Source organism: Odocoileus virginianus, unplaced genomic scaffold (genome assembly GCF_023699985.2).
Source record: "Odocoileus virginianus isolate 20LAN1187 ecotype Illinois unplaced genomic scaffold, Ovbor_1.2 Unplaced_Contig_202, whole genome shotgun sequence".
NCBI classification, from domain to species: Eukaryota; Metazoa; Chordata; class Mammalia; order Artiodactyla; family Cervidae; genus Odocoileus; species Odocoileus virginianus.
In genome coordinates this window covers 7147-16214 of record NW_027224519.1, presented here as the reverse complement: position 1 = coordinate 16214, position 9068 = coordinate 7147, and the positions used below count along the sequence as shown (strand labels likewise).

At 41.4% G+C, this 9068-nt stretch overlaps 1 pseudogene; it reads left to right on the top strand.

The window, feature by feature from the left end:
* The first annotated feature begins 321 nt into the window (after nucleotides 1-321).
* On the top strand, nucleotides 322-4823 carry LOC139034284 (RAB11-binding protein RELCH pseudogene; annotated as a pseudogene).
* The last annotated feature ends 4245 nt before the right edge of the window (nucleotides 4824-9068 follow it).

The following is a 9068-nucleotide window of genomic DNA, read 5'->3' as shown; positions in this document are numbered from 1 at the left end:
ACCTCGGGAACGAGGTCTCGTCAGCGCGAAGGCGGGGCCCGGCTGCGAGTCAGAGCTCCCCTCCGGCCCAGAAGAGAAGCTTCCTAAGCCACCGTCACAAACGCCCCCCAACCACGAAACGACCCTGACACTTACCTGGCCAGAAGCTACTCTCGCGATAATTCCCGGGTCAGTCCTCCGTGACTCCAATCCCCGCCCCTACCTCCTGCTACCAATCAAAAAGGAGTGGGGTGGGGCTTTGCCTTTGAGCAGGGCGCGGGGCCCCTCAGTCTCTGCTCACAAGCGTGGGGAGCAGGCGGGGCGGGGAGGGGCGGGGCACGCGCCATTTCTCGCGAGACCGGGGACCAGGAAGACGCCCGCAGAGCCGGGCTGCTGGTGCAGCTGCGGCTGAGGCAGTGGCTGCTGCTACCGCTGCAGCCTCCGGACGGTTCGCTTCCGAGCCTGCGCCTGGTCTCCAGGTGAGGAGGCGGGACGTGGCAAGGCCGGGTCTGGGGAAGCGAGCGGTGCCTGCCGAGGCTGAGCGGGGACTCAGGCCGCGGCCTGTCAGAGCCAGACAGGGAGGCGCCCACACTCCTGACAGTGTAAGATGGCGGCGATGGCGCCTGGAGGTGGCGGCGGCGGCGTGAACCCTTTCCTCAGCGATTCGGACGAGGATGAGGACGAGGTCTCGGCGACCGACGAGCGGCGGGCAGGACTTCGGCTGGGTGCCGGGGGCGGCCTAGATCCGGGCTCTGCGGACTCGCTGTCGCCCCAGGACCCCGTGGCCTTGGGGAGCAGTGCCCGAGCTGGGCTCCCCGGGGAGGCGGCGGCGGCGGCCCTGGGGGCGCCTGGGGAGACCCCGGCCCGCCTGTCAATTGATGCGATCGCGGCCCAGCTGCTGCGCGATCAGTACCTGCTGACCGCCTTGGAGCTGCACACCGAGCTGTTAGAGAGCGGGCGCGAGCTCCCTCGGCTGCGCGACTACTTCTCCAACCCTGGCAACTTCGAGGGGCAGAGCGGGACCCCGCCGGGGACGGGGGCGCCGGGGGTCCCCGGGGCGACCGGCCTTGGAGGCGCAGGAGGTCGGGAGCCGAGTACGACGTCGGGTGGGGGACAGCTCAGTAAGTGAACGATGGCGCTGTCCCTCCGGCTGGGCTTTTGGGGTTGTGGGGGGTTATTGTGGGGAGGGGGTGCTTGTGGGCCGGTGCTGAGTACTGGGAGCATTTCAGCTAGAGGGTTGGGGCGGGGGTCGGGCGGTGATCTTTTGCCGTGGAGGCCAAAGGATCTGACAGCGACTGTTCTCTCGCTGCCTGCCTCCAGCCCTTGGCTGGACTTGCACCAGCTCCTGGTTCCACTATTGGTGTCCATATCTATTAAATATCCAGAGTTTCTAGTTCACTGGCTACTACATGACTCCAGAAGACTCCCTTGCAACCTTGGTTTATCGCTTTAATCGTTTTTCCATTCTCTCCCGTCTCCTGAACCGCCACTACCTGGAAACAGTGTTCCTTATGTTGTTCCCAGTAATTATTTGACTCCAAGTCAAGAGAGTAAAGAATAGGATATGTTGCTCTCTCCCCGAAACCAGATCCACTTGAAGACCCGTTGTCTTTGGGTTGAGTTGATTACTCAAAAGTTGCATCTTCTACTGCATAAAATTTGTTCAGTTTAAATAAACTCAGTTTCATTCACTTTCGGTTCCTTAATTTCAGTGGGTGTCCAGAATTATAGGAAGTCTAAGGAGCAGAGTAGGCAGGTTCTCCCTGCAGTGTTACCTCCTGGTCTCAGAACCTTGTAGGCTTTTTTCTCTTGGTAAGTTTAGGAATTAACTTTTCTGCCTCGTTGTAATCATTGTTAACCGTATAGAGTGGTCGTTTACCTCATTCATCATATATTTATAAGCATTTCTTATGTCTTTAAAACGTACTGCCAAGGATGCATATTGGAGTCCCAGTACCTATCCTTCTTAAGAGGCATCTTAGATTTTCCCTTACTAACAGTATGAGGTTTTCAGTGTGTTATGTGAGGCCAACTGAAATTTGCTCACACATGTTAAAATACATGATTTAAAATTGTAGCCAAACTGATGGTTTTTTGTTAGTACTTTTAAGTGGTGCCGGAGACTGAGATCGCCTAACTTCAGTTCAGTTCAGTCCCTCAGTCACTTGTCTGATTCTTTGTGACCCCATGAACCGCAGCCCGCCAGGCCTCCCTGTCCATCACCAACTCCCGGGAGCTTGCTCAAACTCATGTCCATTGAGTTGGTGATGCCATCCAACCATCTCATCCTCTGTCGTCCCCTTCTCCTCCCGCCTTCAATCTTTCCCAGCATCAGGGTCTTTTCCAATGAGTCAGTTCTTTGCATCAGGTGGCCAAAGTATTGGAGTTTCAGCTTCAACATCAGTCCTTCCAATGAATATTCAGGACTGATTTCCTTTAGGATGGACTGGTTGGATCTCCTTGCAGTCCAAGGGACTCTCAAGAATCTTCTCCAACACCACAGTTGCCTAACTTAGATATAACTTAGATGTAGTTAAACTTCAAAGAGTGCCTTTTTCCATCAAGATAAATCCAAAGCAGTCTTCTCTCTTGAATATGGAATTTTCTCAGCAGGCATAACTTCCTTGCTCAGTATTGCAAGATTATCTTCCTTTTCCTGAAACTGGTTTTTCTGTTGCTGACCTTTAAGACTATAAAATGTAACAAAAGAGCAGTGTAACAAAATTGTTAGGCAGTTGGCTTTTGTTTGTTTTAAGATTTTTGAAGTGTCTAATAATGATTTTCACCTGATAAGCTCTTACTACTTCCTCAAGACCCAGCTCAACTGTCATCTTTGTAAATACTTCCCAAACTACCAAGGCTTAGTTGTTTGATTCTTTCATTGTACTACTTTCAAACCTCAACCATAGCCTTTAACTCTTTTTATTTGATTTATTAACAGTATCATTTCTCTCCATTAGATAGTCAGCTTCTTGAGGGACATCTTTTTATTACTCACAGTTTGTATAGTCCCTGGCCTGTTGTTGAACAACTGAATTGTATCTGTTATGTTTTTCTACTGTATAGATATAATGAAATAAGTTATTCCTTTATAACATTATTTTATTTAATTTAAAATAATTTATTAATCTTTTCAGCCTACCTGATTATGGTGTGGTATCACTGTTTATAGTGAAAATTTCTCTTAAATACTTTTTTGTACAGAAATAGTTATATTTATAATTTAGGCTCTAAATATAGCTGTGTTTTAAAGTTTGACTTCTAAATGCCTTTGCATTATACATTTTTATAGTTTCTTGAAATAACTTCAGTCCTGTGATCATAAATCAGAGTTTAGCTATAATCAAATATTCATGTGTAGTTGTGCTCTTCCATAGTTTATTTGGACCTGTTTTGGGTATAACTCAAAAGTACATTATTACATAATATAATATATTTTCAAGTGAATACAAAACAGATGAGCAGTAGGGGAAAAAAAATCACAGTTATCCATAATCCAACCAATAGTACTTGCCTTTTCTGTTTTTTCTATGCATATATGTTTAAAAGCAAAAATTGGATTAAACTGTTTTTGTAGCTTTATATTATTTGATAGGCTATAATTTTTACCATCAACTTTGAGGTAAAATTGCATACAATAAAATGTGCCCATTTGAAGTGTACAGTGTGGTGAATTTTGGAAAACAAATTACTACTACAAATAAAATATAGAACATTTTTATTGTCCCCAGAACACCTTCATTTTCATTTGCATTCAGTATCCCAAGACCATCACTGACCACAGTAGACAACAATTTTCCAACCTGGGCCTAGGCACTATTGGAATTTTGGGCCTGATAATTCTTTGTTGTGTTAGTGTCCTGTACATTCTAGAATGTTTAACAGCGTTGCTGGCCTCTGTGTCCACTACATAACAGAAGCAACCACCCAGCCCCCATTCCCCAAGTTGTGACAATCAAGAAATGTCACCAGCACCGTCTGAGGAAGGGGAGGGCAAAATTCCCCAAGTGAGAACCACTTCCTTAGATAAGTTTTGCCTGTTTTTAAATTTCATATAAATGCAGTTTGGAGCATATAGTCTTTTCTGTATGGCTTCCTTTCCTCAGTAGAATGTTTTTGAAATTCATCCAAATAATGTTTTTATGTGTAATAGTAGTTCATTCCTTTTTGGGTTTTTCCATTCATCTGACATTTATTTTTTTCCCCATTTTTGGCCTATATGAATAAAGCTGCCATGAACATGCTTGTATAAGTTTTGCAGAGACATATGTTTTCATTTCTTTTGGATAATACCTAGGAATAGAATTGCTGGTTCATATAGTTAGTATACATTTAAATTTGTAAGAAGCTGTCAAACCGGTTTTCCAAAGTGGTTGTATCATTTAAAATTTCCATCACCAGTGTATGAGAGTTTCAATTTCTATACATTCCCCAAACCCTTGGTATTTTCAGGCTTTTTATTTAACTCATTCTAGTGAGAGTACGGTGGTATTTCATTGTGGTTTTAATTTTTATTTCTTGAGGACTAGTAATGCTGAGCTCCTTCTTTGAGCTTTTGGCCATTGGGGGGTGTGTCTACTGCTATTACATATCTTTTGTGCAATGTCTGTTAATAGCTTTTTATTGAGTTGTAGTTCTTTTATATATTCTGAACCCAAGTCCTCCATCAAATATGTGTTTTCCAAGTTTTTTCTCCCAGCATGATTTGCCTTTTCATTTTTTAACAATGTGTCTTATGAGCAAAAGATTTTCATTTCATCAAGTCCAGTTAATTGTGTTTTTTCCTTAATGATTCATGGTCTTTGTTTCCTAAATAAATATTTGTGTATCCTAAAGTTGCAAAATTTTTCTTGTGTATTTTCTTCTGGAAGTTTTATAGTTTCTGTTTCTAAATTTAGGCCTATGATGGCAACATAAAAAGAAGAAATATTTCTGAAATATTCCTCCTATAATTATGCAGACACTTATAGCATGAGCTTTAGTATAATTTAAATCCAAATGCATTGTATGTCAAAATATCAATATATTTAAATGTCTTAATACAGTCAGAAAATAGATAAATGCTAAAATAAGTCTGTAAATCTGTGGTTAGTACCATGTTTTGAAGATTTTGACTAATATTCGGATCATACAAATTATATTTTAGAAACTCTGAGGATGAATCTTTCTTTAGGACCAGACTACTGCCAGTTATAAAGGTCCTCTGTATTCAGTTCTACCATGTTAATTGTAGCTAGTTGGGTTATGACTTTATAATACTCAATGAGTAGTTTTTGGTTTATTATAAGCAGTATAAAGATTGATAGTGTAGATTATCTAAAACATTAAATTATTTTTGTTTTTATGTATTTTTGATTAATGTATGTCTGGTCTGAAAATTCATAAAACTTCAGAGTAATAAATGTATAGTCAACAGTAGTTTTCTTTATTTAAAGATGTCTAAAAGGCTTCCCTGGTGGCTCAGATGGTAAAGAATCCACCTGCAATGCAGAGACCTGGGTTCGATCCCTGGGTTGGGAAGATCCCCTGGAGGAGGGCATGGCAACCCACTCCAGTATTTTTGCCTGGAGAATCCCCATGGACAGAGGAGCCTGGCAGGCTACAGTTCATGGGGTCACAGAGAGACAGGACTGAGCGACTAAGCACACACAAAAGCAGTTTAACTTTGTAAGATTTACTAAATTGTTTGCCCAAAAGTCTGTTGATCTAGATAATAGTATAGTGGTAATTATAAAATACTTTAAGAAGTCTTCATACTATCTTCTTTTTCTTGACTAAAAGAGTAAGTCACATTTATAAAACATATCAAAGAACTATTGCTTTTTAAGTTTGATGTTTTCAGTGGAAGAATTTAAAATGAGCTCTCATGGAGTCTCAGTGTTTGATAAATTATAGCATCCTTGTGATGTTCCTACTAGGTCCACTTGATAAACTAATTTGATCTTTTGCATGTAACATTACTTGCTTGAATATACACACACATTAATTATCTATTTTCCCCTGTATTTTTGCCAGTTGAGCCAGTTTGGTTTCCAGTTAGATTGCAAGGTAAAAGTTGAGCTAATGCCTTTGGCACAACTTAGTTACAAATTACAGTATTTTATCTAGAGTAATGCTGTTCTACTCTGAGTCTTCAAGGTCTAATCAAAATCAGACTAAAATTCCTTAGAATGAGTCAGCTCTGTAGAGACAGTAAGTGGTCAAATAACTTATGCCTTTCAGTGATGAATTTCTTTTATTCTGTATTTATCATGCTTCCAGATGTTCATAAGGCAGCTTATCAGGAGGCATTTATGATTGACTTTAATAATTTAACTTATGAGCCTACAGACTTCTTGACTCATCTTTCTCCTTTTTTAAATATTCTTTCATTGTCCTACCTGTCTTTTCTCAGAACTCTGAAAGAGTACTTACCTCACTGTGCTGTGCTGTGATTCCCATCTTCCAAAAGTTCCCATCTCTTCCACTTAACAAAGTAGTTCCTCCCCATTAGGTTGGAATTGGGTTTAGTGCTTCCTCTGGCTTCTAACAAAATATCAAGAGAATATTTCTAAAATGTATTAAATTCACTGCTTTTAGCTGAGTGAGACTTGCTACTGTTGTCTGGACCATATTCAGTTCAGTTCAGTCGCTCAGTCGTGTCCGACTCTTTGCGACTCCATGAACCGCAGCACGCCAGACCTCCCTGTCCATCACCAACTCCCGGAGCTTGCTCAAAACTCATGTCCATTGAGTCAGTGATGCCATCCAACCATCTCATCCTCTGTCGTCCCCTTCTCCTCCCGCCTTCAATCTTTCCCAACATCAGGGTCTTTTCAAATGAGTCAGCTCTTCGCATCAGGTGGCCAAAATATTGGAGTTTCAGCTTCAACATCAGTCCTTCCAATGAACACCCAGGACTGATCTCCTTTAGGATGGACTGGTTGGATCTCCTTGCAGTCCAAGGGACTCTCAAGAGTCTTCTCCAACACCACAGTTCAAAAGCATCAATTCTTCTGCACTCAGCTTTCTTACAGTCCAACTCTCACATTCATACATGACTACTGGAAAAACCATAGCCTTGACTAGATGGACCTTTGTTGGCAAAGTAATGTCTCTGCTTTTTAATGTGCTGTCTAGGTTGGTCATAACTTTCCTTCCAAGGAGTAAGCGTCTTTTAATTTCATGACTGCAATCACCATCTGCAGTGATTTTGGAGCCCAAAAAATAAAGTCTGACACTGTTTCCACTGTTTCCCCCATCTATTTCCCATGAAGTGATGGGACCAGATGCCATGATCTTAGTTTTCTGAATGTTGAGCTTTAAGCCAACTTTTTCACTCTCCTCTCTCACTTTCATCAAGAGGCTCTTTAGTTCTTCTTTACTTTCTGCCATAAGGGTGGTATCATCTGCATATCTGAGGTTATTGGTATAGATTCCTAAATTTCTCTCTTTATGACTGTCATTTTTTACCCATGCCTTTCAGCAGCTTCAAACTTTTTAATTCTTGTGGAAATTTAGTCAGATATTTTCATTGCCTAGAACAGTGACTTCCATATAGTTGGTATTCAATATTTTACATTGATCAGTAAATTTATTAAATTATGTGATCAGCTAAGTATTATAGGAATCCAAAGGAAGTTTACTGCATATCCTTGAGCATATTATGTTCTTAATGGAGAGGCAAGACTAACACCTGAAAGTCTATAGAATAGTTTTCCGTGGTACAGGTAATAGTGTAAGCATTCAGATATAGAAAAATCATTGTTGATTGTGATAATTGTTGAAAAAGTAAAATTTTAATGTGATGCTCAAGTATGAGTGAAATTTTAATATAAACAGTAACTTTCTTATTTGGCCATATTTAGACTCTTCATCCTGAGTGAGGAAGAGGAAAGGGAAGTGAGGGTAAAGAGAAGATAATATTTATTTTATATTTTGCCTTGTTTAAAACATCATCTGGTGGCTAACAAACACATGAAAAGATGCTCAACATCACTCATTATCAGAGAAATGCAAATCAAAACCACAATGAGGTACCATTACACGCCAGTCAGGATGGCTGCTATCCAAAAGTCTACAAGCAATAAATGCTGGAGAGGGTGTGGAGAAAAGGGAACCCTCTTACACTGTTGGTGGGAATGCAAATTAGTACAGCCACTGTGGAAAACAGTGTGGAGATTTCTTAAAAAGCTGGAAATAGAACTGCCATATGACCCAGCAATCCCACTTCTGGGCATACACACCAAGGAAACCAGATCTGAAAGAGCCACATGCACCCCAATGTTCATCGCAGCACTGTTTATAATAGCCAGGACATGGAAGCAACCCAGATGCCCATCAGCAGACGAATGGATGAGGAAGCTGTGGTACATATACACCATGGAATACTACTCAGCCATTAAAAAGAATTCATTTGAATCAGTTCTAATGAGATGGATGAAACTGGAGCCCATTATACAGAGCGAAGTAAGCCAGAAAGATAAAGACCATTACAGTATACTAACACATATATATGGACTTTAGAAAGATGGTAACGATAACCCTATATGCAAAACAGAAAAAGAGACTCAGATGTATGGAACAGACTTGTGGACTCTGGGAGAAGGAGAGGGTGGGATGTTTCAGGAGAACAGCTTTGAAACATGTATATTATCTAGGGTGAAACGGATAACCAGCTCAGGTTGGGTACATGAGACAAGTGCTCGGGCCTGGTGCACTGGGAAGACCCAGAGGGATCGGGTGGAGAGGGAGGTGGGAGGGGGGAGTGGGATGGGGAATACATGTAAATCCATGGCTAATTCATATCAATGTATAACAAAAACTACTGTAATGATGTAAAGTAATTAGCCTCCAACTAATAAAAATTAAAAAAAAAAAAACACATCATCTGGGAACATGCTTGCCATTATCTGGCTCACAATTAATAAAGTGATTCCATTTGGGTAGTTATAAAAATGCAATGTGACACTTCAAGCCATTGTGGTACATAGTTTAAAAGAAAACAAGATAGGGGTATTAATCAGCAAACAGGCCTTTTTGTGTTAAAAACTAAATTTACACTTTCTACTTTAGAGATGATCTTCAGACTGTATGCTTTTTTGTTTCTT